The sequence below is a fragment of the Oxyura jamaicensis genome, chromosome 2, assembly GCF_011077185.1.
Source record: "Oxyura jamaicensis isolate SHBP4307 breed ruddy duck chromosome 2, BPBGC_Ojam_1.0, whole genome shotgun sequence".
Classification (NCBI taxonomy): Eukaryota; Metazoa; Chordata; class Aves; order Anseriformes; family Anatidae; genus Oxyura; species Oxyura jamaicensis.
The window spans coordinates 15,594,616-15,614,761 of record NC_048894.1 but is presented as its reverse complement, the minus strand read 5'-3'; the positions used below and the strand labels follow the sequence as shown (position 1 = coordinate 15,614,761).

General features: G+C 39.9%; 1 protein-coding gene and 1 long non-coding RNA gene across 4 annotated transcripts in view; one reads left to right on the top strand and one right to left on the bottom strand.

The window, feature by feature from the left end:
• The window catches only part of ZEB1 (zinc finger E-box binding homeobox 1), a 126,186-nt gene that overhangs the window by 36,036 nt on the left and 70,004 nt on the right, over nucleotides 1–20,146 (top strand). The window lies entirely within an intron of this gene.
• LOC118161234 lies at nucleotides 11,504–13,596 on the bottom strand. Its single transcript, XR_004747908.1, has 2 exons — nucleotides 13,475–13,596; nucleotides 11,504–11,545 (listed from the first exon to the last, which is right to left on the bottom strand). It is a non-coding gene; the product is annotated as an uncharacterized LOC118161234 (long non-coding RNA).

Below are 20,146 nucleotides of genomic sequence, written 5' to 3'. Positions count from 1 at the left end.
ATATCCACCTTAAAGCAACATGTATGATTAAGATGAAGATGCAGTGGTAGTATTAAGTAAATAATGAAGGGTCACTGTTCGTGTCTGTCACGTCTGAAAAGGTGAGTAAAAATACTTGGAGTAGAATACCAATAGGTATGTCTGAAAAGGTGTAAGAGCCCTCCAGTGGCTAAGTATATCTTTAATTTCTGCACATGAAAACACAGCGGATTAATGTGGTATTATAGGGGTGGGGCTGGACACGTTCATAGGCTTTTCCTTGCAGTTATCTGTTCGGGCTTTTTCCTGTTTAGTGCCCTGTTGTATCACTAGAGGGAAAAGTGGCAGTAGTGTAGTACTACAATTCCTTTGCTCTGGTTTTGTGTGTGGTTAGGATTTTTTGGGACTTGGTGTGTCTTCCAGGAACTTCTGCGCATTTGAGATCGACAGTGGAGACAGCTGGCTGATTGCTCCTCGTGTGCTCTTCAGCAGGCAGATGCAGCAAAAAGCATGTCAGTCTCTGGCACTATTTCAGCTACACTTGCCCTCTGCACAAAGGACTTTTGTATTTTCTGTTGTGCTGAGGATCCTTGTATAGCAAAACAAGTCATGCCAGGAAAATTAAGTATAGGGGGTTATTTGCGCCCCTTGTAACTCCCCACTACTGTAATCCTTCTGTCCAATTTAGGATACGCTTTGTGATTAAACCTTTGCTGCCTCCCAGGGAATATTTCAAGGCCCCATCTTGCATTTTACAGCAAAACATGCAGGATCTGGAAGCCTAGAGGTCCAGAATCCAAAAAAAAAGCATGCTTCTTCCTTGCGTGCTGGGGAGTAACACCCCTCTTCTCTCTGAACAAAACCAGGCAAAGCAGCCAAGAACTTGGGAGCAAGGGCTGTTGGAGGGAACTGTTTATGAGACTGAACATCATTACAGGGAGACCACTTCTATTAGGTATCAGCCTGTTATTTGGACTAACAGAAGTGTTTTAAATTCTGCAGATTAATATCGTCAAGCTAACAAGGTAAACCTGAGATAGCATCACACCTTGAGGAAGTTGAGACTTGTTCCTTTAACTTAGGGGGTGTGTGTCTGGATGTACTAAAATCACTTAAGATCTAGAAACTCTGCCAAAGATTTACAAGAAGTGTGGAGAGGGTTCAGTGACTACTAAAGGAAAAAACGGAGGGGTAGAAGAGTCCCAGAATATTTCTGGTGTTATATAGAAATAAGATTTTTAAGGCTGTATTTGACGACATTTTTTTGGCTGCCATTGGTGCATCCACTTGCTGTTAGAAACCTTTAGTGGGACCACTGGCTGCTAATCTTGCTGAGAGCCTGTTACTTCAGAACAGTGATGCCTGTGAAAGGGATGGGATGTATCCAGAACTGCTTTTACACATGCTGAGTTACACCATTTCCTGAAGAAATGGCGTTGTTTAAAGTTTCACAGGAGGTCATGAATAGGGAATCCGGAAACAATTACACTTTTGTCGTTTTGCATGTCAACTACATTTTTGTCTCACGGAATTCCTCTAACCGAGCTCACTGGAGGAAGAAGCTTAACTTGGGAACTTAACGTCGGGCAGACAGAGACCAGGATCCACAGACGATTGCTGTTGAGTTTCTGTTTGTTTTTCTTGCTACTCTATTTTGTATTTCTTGACAGAGGAAAGCTGATAGTATTTTATTTTGAATCATCTGTACTTAACTATAAGGCCTATATTTCAGTATAAGATATGATGCTTCTTTTTTCTAGCCACCACCTCGTGTGCCAACGGCAGAATTTAGCCTGGAAGTAATTGTATTCTTCCCTTAATTTTGAACATGAGGTTCTGGATCTCTGAGTTCTTTAGAACGGAGCTCAGAAAACCAGAAGAGTTTAATCTTCCGTCTGTTTTCTATGCAATTTGAGGAGCATGTCTGCATGAATTGTGCAGATATATCAGCATGTGTTGAGAGTGGGGACTCCCTCAGCAGTGTATGTGTGCATCTGTTGCAGGGGCTTTGATGCTGAATTAAGGGTGGGCAGGTGCGTTGCTTCCACCGGTCCAGAACGTCGTCTTAACTGTGGCAAGTGTGAAATGTGTTAAGTCATGGGGTGAACTGCTCACGCAGTACATAGAGTAACTGAGTCTTTGGACTAGCCAGATGTGTTCAGTAAATAATTGAAGTATACATGCTGTTTATTATATATTGTGCAATAAAAAATAGTGACAATCATGGGAAGTACAGCATTGGTGTATTTGTTGAATTGGCTTTAAGCCTGTTTAGAAAGGTTATTTCTGGCTGCTCTTCAGAGCTGTCTTCTACATCAGACTAAAATGAGACCGTGTGTGTGTGTATATATATATATAAATAAACTTCCCCCCCTTCAGAGTTCTTTGTTTTGTTCCTTACATACTCTTGTAGTCCACCAGGTGTTTCTGCTGCAGAATAACTTCAGCCTGAGGATTTTCTTATATTATCTGTCTCTGTGTGGGCCTGCAAGTGGTAGGGTTGTACGTGAATCTATCTAGGAAAGGATGATAAAGGCTGGTATTGCTTTAATCTGTGCGTTCCTCTGAGCTACTTGTAGTCATTTGAGTTGGCTAGGTTGTTGCTGCTTGTCGGCAAGCTCCTGAGAAACCCATTTCTATTGCTTTTTAGCCTCTGCCTTGGTTAGAAGCCTGTCCCAGTCAAGCTGGTCAGCCATCTACACCTGCATTTAGGTTTACAGTGGCTTACAATGCTATTTCGAATACACTAAGCAAGCAGCCCTTGCCTCACGAGCAAGGATATATGAAATAAATGGCCATGTCTCAGAAAATCCTTGGTAAAGTTACAACTTTATTCTCAAGTTGTAAGAAATAAGATATTTACAGTGATAGTAGCTATCACTGAAAAGTGAAAATTGCTCTAGCAGAAGGATGAAGCATGCCATGGCCACAGTTTTGTGAAAGCCTCAAACTAACACATAGCCAAATCATGAGAACTCGAAGTAGGAAAGTAGGCTTTTTTTTTTTTTTTTTTTTTCTTGTATAAGTCTGACTCAGGTTGTTCAAGGATGAGCATCCTTTTATTAAAGACTTAACCAACCAGTATTTGAATAACCTTGCTCTGCCTGGTCAAAGAAATGAATGCCTATCTTGTATTACACTGCTCTTCAAAGAATTTCACAGGGTGCAGAAGCTGATCTCAGCTGGCTGTAAGGAAGGCTGGCTTTTCTAGCTAACCACTTCAGTATTTCCACACGGAATCTCACTACTGGTTCTGGTAGCCATTTTTCTGCTCTTTTCTTCTTCTTCTTTCTCTGTCCTGTGCAGTGTGAGTATAGAACTTGCTGACAAAGCAAACCCGGTGACTGCTCTCAACCTTGCTGGCACTGTCTAATTTGAGGGAGTTAGAGGTTTGGTTTGTGTCCTCTTCATAATAAGCAGGCATCGTTTCCGCACAAATTACACTCTTGCTCTTCCTCCCTACCCTGAAAGAACAGTAGGAAGGAAAAAGCAATCTACTCAGCAGGGCAAAGATAAATCTCATATTCTGCTTCATTTTTCTTAATGCCTTTGACTTCTGTGGTGTTGCCCGATTTAGAGTAGCTTTGGTATGTTTTTGGCTCTGCTCATCAGTGATTGGAATCTTCCTCTACAGCATGAATAACTTCTCAGCAAAATGGTAGATATGGCTTTTAGGGTTGCTTCTTGGTGATTGAGGAGTGTATTTTTGCCTTCACTGTATGTAGTGTATCTCCCAGTTGCAAGGCCTTTGGATGTAACTCGGTGACTTAGTGATTTGGATAATTTGCAGCCCCTGAGTATTGTCAGCAGCACCCAAAGCCCTTGCAGCAGGATGCTGTGAGGTTGCTGTGGAGAACTCTGTACTTTCATGATCGGCTGTGTTTATCAAGAGCATACCTGTCTATGTTTAGGGTATTACTGCTTTTGACTGCTTTGTCTGTCTTTAAGAGTACCAAGTAGGTTAACGTGGACTCGCTTCCTGTCTTGTTGGTAAACAAAGGGTCACCAGTTTCTTGCATCACAGCAGATGACAGAGGAAGTTTCATGTAGTCTGTTTAAGGTCAAATTTAAAGACTTTCCCTGGAATTGTACAGAGAGCTCTTAAATTCTGAAAATTGATTATAACTATTTTAAGCTTTTTGCCAAGACTGCTCTTAATTTATTTTATTTTTTAAAGGTTAAAGCATTTGAGGCAGGCTATTTACCAAATGAAACAAAGCAGGACTTTGAATGATAGTTTTTACTGGTATTAAATCCATCTGTGACACTAGAAATGCCTGCTGTAACAAGGATGCAAGCTATCAGAGCACACACGAGCTAACTGCAGTTTCAGAAGAGAAGTTGAATCAAATTATGTTCGTGGTTTGAGTAAACACTGAGTTGGAGTGCTTCTCTGAATGTTTAGTTGAGTTTTTGTGGAATACCGTGCAACTCTAAAGTCATATTCTTGATGGAGAACAACTGTATGTTGTGAACCTAACTAGAAGTGGTTTTATTAATAACTGTGGAGTGATGCTTCTAACTCCAATTCAGTGTATATTAGCAAACAAATACTGTATGACAGTACAAGTTCTGGTAGTTCCTGAACAGAGTGAATTTGACAGAGAAAGGCAGCTCCTGTCAGTATAAGGCTGTTCACATATCTAAATCACACCTGTTGATTTAAAATCCAGATCTTCATAACAAAACCACATCCAGAAATGCTCTGGCTTGAACAATATGAAAAAGGGCATGCGCAGAGTATGAACCATTTGTGCATCTGTGTGCATTAGTAACCTTGTCTCACGCTGTGCAGGACAACAAATAATGACAGCACACTCAAATAAACTCCTGAAATAATGGTGAATGAATTTAGATACTTGTGCTATCAAATCTGGCAGCTCTAAAGCTTTTAGTGCATGTAAAGGTCATTAAAAACTGAGCAGCGTAGCTGTTCAGAAAGTTAAAAGAATAATCAGCTTACGCAAGTTCTTCAAGCTGTAGTAGTTTGTGTTTGTCAGTCTTTCAAGTGCCATAGTAAGGCACTTCAATACATGAAAGAAAAACACTTCCACAGTGGACTGTGTGCTCTGCCACCAGAATCGTGCTCATTTCATGTACTGCCAACACCGGTACCTGCAGACGTTCCCTGTGCCTCCGTGTCCACCAGCTCCTGCTTGTCCTTTAGGCTCCAGCTCATGAAACACATTAATGCTAGCAGTCCCCAAGGAAGGTCTGAAACAGGAATTCATGGTGTTTTTTTTTTTTTTTTTTTTTTTTTTTTTTTTTTTTACCAATTAGTTTTCTGTTAGCAGAAGCTGCAGTAGTGCCTGGGAGTCTGCCTTTGAAATTCCAGGTGAAAAGCAGCCAAAGGAGCAGCCCCTTATTGAGAAGGGTCACAAAGAGCATGCAAATGCCTGCCCTCCTGGGGCGGAGTGGTGCTGGGAGGCTGGATGTGCCCCTGTCCTGAGCGGGTAAGGGGGCTGGAGCACCAATTGCACTCATCTGGCCTAATGCACAGAAGATCTTCGTGTTCTGGGTATCTTCCCAGACACGCTATTAAAAATAAAATAGCATCCCATACATCTTGCAGAGTTCCTTAAGGAAAACTCCAGTCGTGGAAGGGTCTGTCTTGAAGCAGTATTGACGAGGCTGTCCATCTGTGGCAGGGCTCCTGTTAAGGAAAACGCCTCCCAGCAATCCTGATGCTGCCTCTTGTTATCCTCACTTTATCCTTTCAGTGGTGCAAGGGACACAAATAACGACCCCGTAGCTGAAAATATTTCTAACGACACTAGACCCTTGTTGGCCAAACGGTGTGTGTATTTCTCACCATTCTGAAAGTGAGAGAAATTTCAAATTTGATGTGTGGAAGTGTCACCACAACAGCAGCCCAACAGCATCACACGTGAAAATGACCTCTGGTCCGTAACGGGATTGTCTGGGGCGCTCAGCTGCGAGGCCTGGTAACTGATAGGGTTATGTGTAAATGCCACCAGAAAAGTCCTGCTGGTATTTAGTTAGCACGGGCGAGCATGTGTTGTGCAGTCTGGAATAATTAACTGGTTTGGGATTGGTAGCTCCATCTTAAATAGCGGTGATCTGTCTCTCCTAATTTAGATGAGATGCGGGAATGAGAGGGTAGAGCGAAGGTTAGTAAATAAATTTAGATACTGAATTTCAAACTGGTATTCGACCTTTTTGTTTTGCTTTGGTTGTTTTTAACTGCAGCCTAATTATAATGTTAGGGTTGGTTTGGTTTGTTTTTAAGTTGGGAATGGTGAGTGCTTCCTTAAAGCTGATGCTGGGCTCTCTGTAAAATTCCCTTTGTATCAGTTAATATTTGGCAAAGCCTCTCTGTGGTGTTTCTTTTGGTTTCAATGTGCGTAAGTGTTTAACCTAGTATGCCCACTTGTATATTTGGAAATAGCAATCTGGATGTTAACTAAGTAGTATTCACGGGGAGGTGGGGAGTTAACAGGGTAGAAGATAATCCTTGTAAAATTTAGTCATGTCAGAGCAGGATTTTGACCTTTGAATGATGGTATTTATTGCTCTCTGATTTTGGTGAATAAAGCTAAATGTGCACTGTATTAGGGGAGGCTGTTCGTACTTGAGGGGAGTGTTCTTTAATAGGATTATTCATGTAGCATTTACTGCCTTTCACCATTTATTTGGGCATTTTCTGGGTAAGGTACCTTTCACTTGTATGTCTAACCATTGAGACTTGTATGTCTAACTGTTTAGCTTTTTTTCTGTGCATCATCCTGAGAAGTGCTACCTCTTCCTGTCTGCAGTCATTTAAAGGTAAGAGCTCAGTTGCGAGACCTGTGTGCGCGTCTCTCCTGCCTGCTGCAGTTCTCTACTCTCTTAAGGCAGTTGTCATTGCAGAGAGAAGCGTAGAGCTGCGCATTCATCACAGATAGCAGTTGCAAATCAAGTCCCTGCAGAAGGTATCACACGCTACCAAGTGTTTATATTTTAGAGAAGAACTTGAAAAGCAGCGCAGAGCACATGCTGCAGTGTCCTTGCTGAGCACTTGCACCTGCTGCACACAAGCAAGTGCTGTTGTACTGCTCTTACTTGAATAGAGAACAAACCAAAATTATCTGGAATTATTTTAAAAAGCAAACAAAACAAAAAAATGTGACTAGCTCCCACTGTAGCAGAAACACAGGAATAGTTGCAGTTGGCCTCTATGTTAAATTTTACATGGACTGCTTTATTTTCAGTGGAGCATATGGACCGATAATGAAGCACAGTATGAAGTAAATATTTCAACTTCCCAGGCATTCCGTATTAGTGTAATAGTTTGCCCCAGTGTAATAGTTGCTTGTGAAACTACTCCTGCGGTAATACTCGTGGATTTTGGTTTTGGTGGGATGTTTTTGTTCTTAGAAATTTTCAGTATCCCTGTTTTTACTCTTCAGCTGTCTCTATTGTAATCCTTTCTCTTCTGTGTGTTTGCTCTACTTTCAAGTAACTTACTGCTCACCTGAAACACTTCCAGTTACAGCGTAGTTACTAACGAGCAGCTGCTCTAAACAGATTTTTAGAATACATAAAAAGGTAAGCTTAAAGAAGCACAAGTTCTTTCAATTATGCAGCTTTAAAAAAATGTTTGAGTAAGAATGAAGAGATCGAGAGAAAATTAGACAAATGGCAGTTGTTGTCTTGCTTGTGGCTTCCCATTTTTCACATTAAGTAGCACAACTAGTTCATCTAGTATAACAGTCTAAGGTAGATTTAAGTGCTGAATGTTTTTTCTTCTCTGCCTGTTACGAGTACAAACACACAGTGCATAAAGCTACTGGGCCAAATTAAGGCACAGAACTGAAAGAGAACAGTAAGCATCTTCCTTTATGGAGCACAGCTGCATACAACAGCCACATACTGCTCTCAACTAGTGATGTAGGTCTGTGTCAGTGATCTAAGCCTGTACGGTGCTTGTTTGCTGTCAGCTTGGTACTACGAGGGAATTTAAGAAAACAAGTCCTTTCAGACAACTGTATTTCTCAGCGTAAGCTACCACCCTTTGCACTAGCCTCCCTTTCTTTTTTCCTCCTCCCTCTTCAGTGTGTGGAGCAGTGGCAGGGAGGAGGAGGAAGGGAGCTGGATGTAGCTCGGTTGCTTAACCACTTCGAGTGTCCTTGTGAACTATTTAAAGAGGCTAAGCTCTTGCAAGATGTGGGCAAGCACTGGTGCTAACAGAAACTGCTGCGTCATGCTTTCTGCCCCGCATGACCTGCGGCAGAGCTTCCCAGGTTGTGCTGGACATCGCCTGTTGCTGCAGAACTTCATCGGGAGGAGATGGATGCATAACTGGCCATTGCTGGCTGGGAACGGCCTAAATGTACAGTTCGAATGCATGTTATTCTAGGTGATCTTAAATCCAGTCACCGATACGTAATGAGCTTTTAAAGCCTACTTATTTTCAATTAAACTTGTTAACATTTGTAGCAAGTCATTCATTCTTTTACAGAACAGCAGGGATGCAGTTACTGCACTTAGGTTTGGCATATAGAAATATTTAAAATGCATGAACTTGTAGAAAGTAAAGTGTGTTCTAAATGTGCTGTTAACAGAGAAACAATTTTATATTGTTTGTCTGTGGCTTTAATGGTCTGTAGTTGAAAATAACTGGTGGTAATAAATAAGAGTATCTGGCTGCAGCTTTGTGCACTGAGTAAAGAGTCTCTATAATGCTATTGTCATACTGAGGTTAAAAAGTGCGCTAAATAAAGTTGTTCCAAGTCCAGTGCAATGATGACATCGATTCCTATTGCTCTGCTCTGCAGGCCAACAATAAACCTTGCCAATCTGCTGTGCTTGGGAGGGACAAGAGGGTGGGGAAGAACATCAGGCTGTTGGTGCATCTTTCCAGTCCTGCTGCAGATATTTTTTTGAGCCTGCTCACAGATGCAAAATGAGCTGGGGTCTTATAAAAGAGAGGAGTTGGTTCCTTTTGTTGCTTCTGTGCCACTGCGTAATGAAACCCAGAAGCAGGTGAGAAAAAAACCTTCCATGTACCGTGGTCCTGAAGACTGTCCATATTACATATCGAGGACTGAAACCAAACAGGCTTCTTCTGAAACCGTAATCCCACCCTAGCATTTCTCATACCAGCCTTGTTTTGATGGCCTCTGCATTATTTTTTTTTTTCCTAAATAGCTGCCCTGGTCAGTAATCTTATGAAAGACTTGGAAGCAGGATCATTGAGGGTTCAAATTCTTGGTGATTTGGCTGGAAAGAACAATCCAAAAAAAGAACAGGGTGGTTGTTACGCGGTATGTCCTGAATTTTCTTCCTCCTTTTGTCTCCCATTTGTGTTCTTCTGTCTACATCTTCCAACAGCAGGTAGATTTCTCTGGGCTGGGACAACATCTCAGTGGCAGCAGTGCACTGGTCAGTGACATCATGTAAGAGACAAAAAGAGACATTATATATGTTTTTTATGTATATGTAGTTATCGTAACAAAATTCTGTCCTAGAGAGCAAAATCCCAAGTAGGCAAATGCATGGGTAGAGCAATTTTATGGAACGTGAGAAGAGTTATTTCTAAAGATATCTCTGTGTTTATGAAGCTCATGTACAAATACAATAAACAGAATTTCCGGGAGACTGCGTGTAAGTCGCTTTCTTGCGGATGAAAAGGGCTCCACTGTTGTCTGCATCAGCTTCTGAGAGAGCTTAAACCTGTCAGAGTCAGCAGAGGTCTTTATGCTAGGAACTGCCAATGTGATTTTTCATTAATTACTTCTTGTCTTTCCTTGTTGGTCACTTCATCTGTACTGTCTTTTAAGGGAATATCGGTTTTCCCTAAATATTATTTCATCACAGCACTGTCCAAAAAGGAGCTTTTACCATGTTAGCCTCCTACCCTCTCCTTCTGGATGTGACTGCCTCCTGAATGAGGTTTGTGTGTACCGGGTGGGGTTGTAATGCACAGCCTCCTGGCTCCGAGTCCACGTGCATCTTGTTGGCAGGAGCCAAAAACACGCTGTGCTGCTTGCAGGCCTGCTGCTGCCAGCCCTCTGCTGTAAGAACCACCATGCCCTGCAGCTGCTTCAGGAGTGCATCCGAAGAACAGCCAAGTCCTGGTCTTGAATCTTTATGCTCAGTGGTGTTCCTGAGATACTACAAACTGAAAACAATTTTAGACTGAGAAGTCCAGAACCAGTGCCAAGTTATCGGTTGTGCAATGTTTAGCCTCAGTGTTAATGCTCCTACAATTGTCTAAGCTTAAGCATGGTAAATCAGAACAATCTCTCCTTACTTTATAGAAGTACGCGGGGATGTTCAGTCGTGTTTGAATGAGCAGGTAGAGGCAGAGGCACGTTTGTGGAAGTCTGCTCCTGCCATCCGCTGTCTCTTGGGAGAAAGACTGAAGGCAGCACGTTTTCTGGTGGGGTGTACTAGGGCATCCATACCTATGGTTTGCCACTTGTACAGATACAGATGCACTACGCGGATTGATTTTTATATTTTTAAACCCTCCCACATACACGTAACCATTAAAAAAAGTTTTCTTGCTGCTTTTTTTTCTCTGACATAATAAAAGACATAAGCTTGAGCGAATAAATTGCAGACAACTTGTCTCGTGGGGATATCCTAGCCATCTACTTCCTAAGTTTCAGCAGTGAGTAGGTGGTGTGAGGAGCTGCTGGCATCTGCATCCTGTGCAAAACTCAGCTGCTAGTGACTGAACTGGAGTTCCTTCTGGAGCTGCACAGAGGGTGAGGCCTTGATGTTCTCTGTTTTTCCTGTGATAGGAAAATTACCGAGGGATAAACTTGTGGAGGAATAACAGTTTGGGGGTGTAATTGAAATGGAGATGTAGTGCTTTGGCAGTCTTTTAACTGTGTATAATGAGTAACTTCATGTTCAGGTTGTGGTGTGTAGCACTTAAAATCTTTGCATCTGTGAGACAAATCACAGCTTGTTTTTACTTAAATCCATAGGTAGGTCTTTATAGCTCCAAAACGCATTTCCTTACCGGTGTGAATTGACAGCAGCAAACTTGATCCAGGCAATAACCCCTTACCTGGGGCTCGGGAAGGATAATTGGAACTGCAATAGACACCAGGTGATGCTTCTTGCAGTGTAAGAACTCCTGAAGTACGATGCTGGATTTTTGCTCCATCCGCTGTAAGACCATTGTTGTTCTTCCTACTGATGTTCGGACCCTTTTGTGTGATGCGAGTCTGGCATAGCGTTCTCCAGGCTGACATCAAAATAACATCTCTTGTGCTCAGCTCCTCTCCAACCACCTCCCTGCCTTGCAGCTCCTCCTCTTCCTCCCTTTTTCACATAAACTTCTCTGCATGGATAATATGGGTTTTCATGGGGGGCAGGAAGATGGCTGTGTGGGTGTGTGGTTGTTTTTTTGTGGTTTGTTTGTTTGTTGGTTTTTCCCAAACTCATTTTTAAAGGTGAATCTAAAACTTGTGCTGGTCAGTGACTAAGCCATCTCTGCAAGGACAAAAGCTGCAGCTGCAAAAGCCCGGCAGGAACTTGCTCCAAGGAGTCACTGCGGGCTCTTTTGGGGTGTCTGTTTTCAGGTGGCCTAGTAGGACGTGTGGGAGCCCTGCATAGCAAAGAGTAGAGCAAGAACAAGTTATGGTAAAATACACAGGTTGTCCAGACAGCAAACTCCCATTTATTTTCTTCTCTTTCAAAATAGAATTTTGAAGATTTTTCTAAAAATACTATTTTTTGAGACATGCAAATTTCTCTGTACTAAAAGGTGGTTTTTATTTTTTTTTATTTTTTGTGATAAGATATAGCTTCTTTAATGTGTTATCTGAGATACGTACTTCCTTGTACTTGGCAAGTTCATAGACCTTGCTTAGCCATAGGGAGAACTTGGCAAACTATTTGAAAGAATTTGTATGCTGATAGCCGTATCTCTGGGGCTGTTGTAAGCATGTTAAAGATTACAGCCAAAATACCTCCTGCATCAGCTCTTGACTAGAGGATTTTTTATTTTTTTTTTTGGTAAACAGAATTTTAAAACCTCAAATGCTGCAGTCTTTCCACTTTACTAATGACTTATTGTAGAGGTAAGTGTCGGCTACAAGGAGTGGGGAGAGAGCTCACCTGTTTTGGTCACACTTAGAGCTGTTAGCATTGTTCACATCCTGGTTATATACTGCAGAAGTTGTGATGCTTGTGCGGCTTTGAGGTTTTTTGTTAGTCAACAGCTTGTCTGCACGTAATTATCTTAAATACTATTTAGCATATTTTCATTTTTTTTATTTGGTTTGGGTGCAAGTTGTGTTCATTGTTTTAAGGTACTTAAAAAAAATACCTCTGATCCTTCAGGAAGTTTCAAGCTGTTTCCAAGAGTAACTGTACATAACAGTGCTGTCTTGACCTACTTAAGGGATTGTATGGAAATATGTATGCAACTGTTTCCTCGGCCGATGCAGAGACTTAGCAAACTTTGCCACTGCCTGTCCTGGTAGCTGTGTTAGTGCTGCTTTGGGTGACTCTGCAGAAAGAGCTTCATGGGAGCTTCCCTTTCTCTCTTTCTCGTGTTGGTCCGTTTCACTACATGCTGAGCAAATTCTTATATATTTGTTGTTTTTCTCCTAAAGCTAGTATATGGATTAAAAAGTATTTGTTGCATTTATTGCTTTAAACTGGATCTTTTATACCGGGTGCAACTCTTACCTCTGAAACCTTGTGGTGATGGGACTGTTCTACAGCTGTATGTGAGCAGTGCCCAGTGCTGAAGGACTGGGAACTGTGAACTTGGGCAGCAGCAGCAGTATTGATTGCACAAGTAAAGCAGTTTTTTTAAGTAGATGTTGTTTATCCTACGTAATTCAGCAACCCACGATAATCACATTGGGAAAGCATTTGAGTTTATAAGGCCCTGGTGGCATTTTAATTTTAAAATAGCCTTCATTTTTAAGACTTAATTATTTTTTTTTTCTCCAGGGTCTTGGGAACGCACATGCTATTGTTTGTGTAATACAATTTCAAGAGCTAAGCTGTTGAGGCCAATAGCGATGTAGATGTACCTTGTGGAGGTGGTGTGCAGTTCTGCTGTCACACCTAGTGCCGTGTCACATTTGGGAAGTCTTGCATGATGTCTATGTGCTTTCTCTGAATTTCTATAGAGCTTACAAAGATTGTGGTTTTGTATTCTGCATACAGAACCCTGCAGTTTGCTTTAAAAATACTTTGTTCTGTTTTTCATATGAATTCTTGCTTGCTTTATAGACCTCAAACATAGTCCTCTAGGAAAATAAAAGCTTGTATACACATTGTACTCTTATCTTAATTGCCACATACCTGTGTGAAATAAGAGCAGATTTTATTCTAATTAAGTATTGTCCTACATTTTTTATTATTAAAGGCAAGTAAAATATTTGAGAATCAGTGTCACACTTGAGTACGTTTCTGTGACCTACATACTTCCTCCACACACATTTTTCCAGAGACTACAGAAACTTAAATAAGGTAAATCAAAGAAAATTGGAAAGGTCAGGTAGAAAAAGGGACTTACCAGACTTTGTAGGTAAAGAATGCTAGCTCTTTGAGAATCCCACTCTGTATTTGTGAAGATGCAGGTATCACTGTAGCACGTTGATATTTTTTTAGTCCTCTTAGCCAAATGCATTTCTTTTTAAAGCATTACTTAATTTATTTCTTACCCTTTCCCCTCCCTCCCGTGCTCTTTTCCAAAACTGTTCTAAACCTCTGGATATAAAAAACTTTTCTATTATTAACTTGTTTTGAAACCTTAATAGAACATTTTTATAAAGAAAAGCCCAGTTGCTACTTGAGATTCTTGCAAAAGATCTCTTCGTTCCTTCTTTGCAAGTTGAAAGCAAAAAGCAGGCAGAGTAGAATTTGCACGATCATTCTTTCTCTTCCTCCTCTTTCAAATTCATCCAAAACAAATCCTGAGAACTAACAACTTTGACTTTAACCACAGTGTTTGTTTATTTTTTGGCTTTCAGATTGAAGATGAAAAGTAAGTTTGCACAGCTATGGCATAGCAATGGCCTCCGGGTATTTAGATAGGAATCAACAGCACTCATAAAGCTATTATGAAAGGGAGTAGGTGTTCATGGCAGTAAGTAACGTGTTACTAAATATGTGTCTCTATGTACATAGATAGATGTAGGTATCAAAACATCCACTACAATTGTAAAGACCAGTACGATACGGCTGCAGCATATATTGCAAGAATTTTCTGATTATATGGCTATTCAGTTCTGTGGCTAGTAAATGAAAATCGAATGGACATGTGGGCGGAAGAATAGTTAACAGTCACAGTTAAGTTTAAAAGGAAAAATCTCTAGCTAACCTAAAGTACATGATTCGTGTGAGTTTCCTTGTGGTTGGGGTTGTTTTGGGGGGGGAGTTGTGGTGGGGAATAGCTTCACCCATTCTTGGCGCTGTATCAAATGTCCTGAGGCCTATATTAAAAACCTCCACTTGTTTCTTATGGAAGGGCCACAGGACACTTGTGTATAGGCATTTGGGGCAAAACCTTGGACTTGCATAAACTCTTGTTTTAGTACGCGTTTGCTGTTCTGAAGTGCAGTCATGTCAGAAAGGGGTGCCTACGGACTTGCCCTCAGCAAAACCTTTACCCCTTTACAAGCCATCACAAAAGGGTCTCGTATCCCTCCCTCATACCCAGTGCTCAGTAATTTCCAGTTAGCCGGCTTTTGGCAGCCTTCCTGTTTTGCCACACCAGCAGTTGAACTCTGGTGTGTCACGTTTGAAGAATGCACTGTAAACTTGGACTAAAACATCAGTCTAAAATGGGGTGGGACACACCAATAACAACATACAAAAACCCCTCTTTATAGAGATTTTTTTTAAAAAAAAAAATGCATTAGTTGCAAGATACTTCAAAATCAAATGTACGCTTAAAACAGAATTGATGAACTTTGGTCAACTTCAAAACTTTTTTTTTTTTGTCATCTCTAAAGCTACGCTCTGATTCCCATGGCTGGGGAGTGTCTATGATTTCCACTGAAGTTGATGTAACTACTGGTATTTATCATCGAACATCATCAGCTTCCTTATTTAGTAACTTAGCCACAAGTCTACCAGACTTTTCTTTTAACCAGTAAGAAATTTAGAAATGCCCTACTTGAAAACACACCCTTCAGAAATGGGAGGAGGGCAGTGTGACTTGGCGGAATCGAGGCAACTTGAATCTAATATAAACTGGAATCTAATCTAACATTCTCCCAACCTGCTAATCAAGAAAATAATTTTCTTCAATTGGAAATCATGTTAGTGTTTTCTGTGTGATAAGCATTTCCTGCTGCTAATGCGGGATTGCCGAATACGAGTAGTTTTGATAAGGAATGTGGGGTTTAATGAATATAAAATTTGTCTTCATATTAATATATTTCTATGATCACTGAAAATAATTAGTTGTCATTGAGAATTCATCATAGTATTCAAGCGTTTGTGATTCACATCAGATATTTGAAAATAGAAAATTCAGAGGTTCTTCAACTTCATTATATTCTTTAAAAACAGATGTGAAATATTTGTATATTAACTTCTGTGCATAAAAAAATAATTTTAGAGATTAATAGATTTATTTTTAGTGTCTATTTGTTTTAAGGTGACATTGATTTGGGTGAGTTGTTTCTTGTGTGTTTTTGTGGCTTTTTTTTTTTAGATATAAATAATCCCTTCAGATTTTACCTCATGGCTTAAAGAAACCAAAGGAAATAAATACTTCTGAGTAACAAAACCTTAAAACAAAGATCTTCAGAAATTATAGTTGATATTAAATTTTATCACTTTAGGCTTTTTTTTTTTTAGGAAAACCTGGCAGGCTACTTTAGATGTTTTTAATCTCGGTGAGTGCTACTGAGACACATACAAGTAATTCTAATTTTATGACTATGGCTGTTGCTAAGAATTTTTGTTTAATACAGCTATCCCTAAAGAATTTTTTTCATGTGTACATGGATGCCTGTGCATTGTCTCTAGTAGATGGCATGACCTTATACCTTTTTTTGACAGTACAGCCTGACAGTTGTGGGATTAAGGTTAAGCACATATTTGCAATGAACTGATCTTGAAATCAGACTGTAGTTGTGTATATGATAATACAAATGTTGGTATAAGGAGCTTATTACTTTGAAAACAATCCATTTTAATCATTCCCATCAGTCAGTACTGCTCTGGGTAACGCTGAATGCAGATGGACCTTCTCATGTATATATTTCTGATATGAAATTTAATTATAGTTGCATATCTCAGTAGGAGGCATAATTTTAAAGAAAATAAAAAAGCAATTAAATCTACAAGTCCCTTTGATATATTTTGCATACTTTTATTAAGAGAATAAACATTCCTTCTGAAACCAGATTGATTTGGGTTAAGTTTGGGCATTAATAATTTAATTTAATTGTAAACATTGCTAAGTACTTACAAACAGGAAAATGTTTCAGCAATCTTGTTTTAGCACGGTATACGGTGGGGAAAAATTCTGACTTATTTAATTAGGTACTTAAGAGTGGAGAAAGCACAGGAGTGAGCTGCAGAAGTGCAAAAAAAAAAAAAAAGCTGTGTTTGAAGGGGCACGATAGAGCTTTCAGTTCAGACTGCTGTTGTGTTCTGACATTAAAACAAGTATATATGCATACACACAATATAATTGTACCTGGTTGAACTTTGTTGTCCTCTCAAGGTCAAAATAAAGTTACTGCCCATAGTGATTTAATATCTGTGTTATTCACAGATAGTATAATTTGAAGGCTTCGGCACTGCCTTGCTTAAATTATACTGGAAGACTGTCAGGCTTCAGAAAAACTGTAGACACACTTGTCCTTCTCTTTAGAGAGAGTGGTGAGTTTGTCCAAGAAGTTGTCAGTACCCCAGTACACAATTCGACGCTTTCAGCATTAGACAGCAAAAAATACTGTGGGCCAGATTGCTGGGGAGGTTGCAAGGAAAGTAGGTCTTGACTTGTCCTAAACAATGTGCTGAACCAGAGTTAAGTTATTTGAAATGCTGCTATTGAGGAATTCCTCAGTGATCATCCTGCGGGGATGCTGCAACTGTGTAAAGCAGGTCCTTTTAATGACGTTGAAGCCTCCCCAAAATGTGAAAGCTTAAGAATATTCCTTTAACCCTAAAAAGAAATTAAATGGGCAGCCATAAGAGGTGTGCATGTTCTGAGCCTCAAAATCTCCATGTAACCTGCAAGTAGTTGACTTTTGTGAAATTTCAAAACACAAAAGCTTGTATGATTAGATGGAGCAATAAATGGAACAGGATACCCTTCTTTCATAAAGCTGAAGTAGTGCCTAGTACAGGGAATTGAAAGTGTATTAGGCAAGCTTACTCTAAAAGCACAGAAGATGAGGCCAGAAAAAAATAAAAATAAAATAAAAATGCTTGGAGAATAATTTACAAGGTGCATGAAAATTAAATTAAAAACCTGTGCTTTCAAATACATGGATAAAAAGAACAAACCTCATCTTTCAGAGACTAAAATCTAACATGATAAAAAACATTTCTTAACAGCCTTGTTGAGAAATTAAAGAGAGTCAAACTCTACAGCAGCTACATTTAAAAAAATGTAGTTCTATTAAAACTAGTTCTATCTCCTTACAGATTAGGTACTTTTTAAGCAAGATGTATGAAAAGTCAAATTGCTGTTTGAAGGAGGTGGGGTGAGAATCTGAAAATTGAGAATGGCGAATAGAATAGAGTGCTGGTACAGACAAAGCAGAATGGGAAAACAATTGGACAGAGACCCCAGCAAAATGGTACTTGCAGCAAAGTTCCTTTTTGCTTTAATTTTTGAAGCTAAATATTACCATATTCTAACAGTTAACTGTGAGATCAAGTATGTAAAATCCTTTTTGGTTTTAAGAGTACAAAATCAGCTGATGTATACTGTATAGTTGCCGACAGAGTTAAGAAAAATTCTGTAAGCACAGGAAGTGAGCCCTGGAGAGGAGGAACAGGAGTGAAACACGGTAGAAATTCTGTTAGGAAAACTCCTGACTTCCCAAATGATTGTGATCAGTCTCCATCTCCATGTATATGGATACCACAATGTGTGAGTAAACCCAAATTGTGCTAAGGGCACCCTGAGAAGGGTTTTATACTTGATGATGTATCAAATGATAATATTTACTACATCACATAAGGAGAAAATACCAACAAGTTTTCATCAAGTTGGTAGCCAGCATAATCTACTTTATAAAGAGCATGATATAAGAAAAAAAATTCCAGAGTGGGAAGGAACAATAAAAGGAAAAGTAACGATCTACGAAGGAAGAAAAAACCTGGAGAATAGGTGCTCTACGCAGCTGCTGCTACCATAGAATGACTTCTCTTTTAAGAAGCGCCAGAAGAACAGATTAATTCACTGTCAAATCAAATTTTCCTCTTGAGACTACACATAAGATCTAAAATGGGAACAGTGGATTTTTAGTGACTCTTCATCTGAACCAAAAAGTACCGCAGGCTCCGGAGAGTCCACCTAATTCCCATGAAATATTTCTTTTTCAAGACCAGTAAGAGGCATGCTTGCCTCCAATATTCCGTTTTCTGTTACCTCTTACACGAGATGGCTTTTTATTAAATATATCCTCTGTTTGGCCTTCAGCTACAGGAATGGAAATTTTCGTTTTAAATGAAGCACACCCACTGTAAATATGCACTCTGAGTTGGATTCCAGCCTTTCTTTGGATTTCTTTTTTATGCTGGTTCAAACCTTTAAGATCGAGCTTTTTCAGGACAGTTCAAAAGAATGCATATCGTGAAGGGGGGAGCTTGTCAGCAATTCTGTCTTCTCAGCAATGCAAAATAAATTTATATTTATTCTCCAGAAATGATTGGCAGGTGTTGAAGTTTATTTTGTACAAAGGGTTACTATATTTTGCAGGGAGATTCATCCTTAATCATGCCTTTGATATGCATATAAAGTGAGTCACTATCGCCCGTTCTTTATTCGCAGCATAGAGGTAGAGGAGATGACCTGTTCCCTGTGTAGCAATAGTTTCCTCCCACTTTTTGGCAGATCCGTGTATATTCGAACCAGGAAACAGCAACTTGCATCTGACCAGAAAAGGATTGCCTTTAAAATCTGTGGCTTTTCCCTGTTAATCGTACTTACTAAACTTCTGCAGCAAAAGAAGCTTTTGATGTTTTAAGAGGGCTGTGAGCATAATTTACCACTTTGGGTTTAATTAATTGTTGATATCCAAATCTTGTCAAATGTAATTTGCTTTGAAAGAAGCACTGCAGCAAATGGAGTACCTGGAGATTGTATTCTAGGACTCCAAGGCACGTTCTATTAAAAAGAAAAAGTACTTCAAGCAAGCCCCTCTAAGTTCCTGTCCTTCTTCATATGTCTTCTCTCGTCTCAAACATTTTTTGACATTAAGAGAGCTTTCACAGGTTAAAAGCCAGCAAATTACGCATTCAAGGTGCATCTCACCTCTTTTCCCCTCCATTCTGTCTTTCTCCTCCATGCACCGATCCCCATCCCATTCAGTGTGTGTGCATGTATCTGTAGGTATAATTGCAGTGAATTTCCTGGGTACCTTTTTACACTCATAGATGCTTACACCTGCTTAACTTGTGACTTATGCACAAAAATAGTGTGCAGTACTAATACCAGCTCGCACTGACCAAGCTGCAGCTGATTATTTAGTGGCTGTTTTCAGAAACTCTTAAGAGAAAAAAAAAAAAAAAGTTGGACATCTGAAAAAGGAAAAGGATAAATAATAACATTTGAGAAGTGTGATCTGAATGGCCTGCTTGGCATTGCCAGAGACTCTGTAGCAAAGACAGGACAGCATGAAGTTATATCCGCTGAGAGACTTGTACTTCTTGTCATTCGCAACTTCCCCTTCCAAATTTTGCACTAAATGAGCCAAAGATGCTAGTGTCATGTACGGATCCACGTTCTGTTGCAGTGGAGGTGCATTATCTACACTGAATAGTAATATGGATTTGGTTGAAAGGACAACATAAACAGGGGTTCCATGGTACTTTATTTTCATGTGGGTTAGGAGAAGCAGAGTTCAAAGCATTAACAGCTTTCTTCTCACTTTCAGTGTCATTCTGTGAGCTTGTATGCAGCTTATCAGCAGATGGGGGTCCCTTAGATTCCACAAGAGATGATACAGCTTGGGCTATTGCCTCTAGTTACATTGATGAACCTAGTACAGGG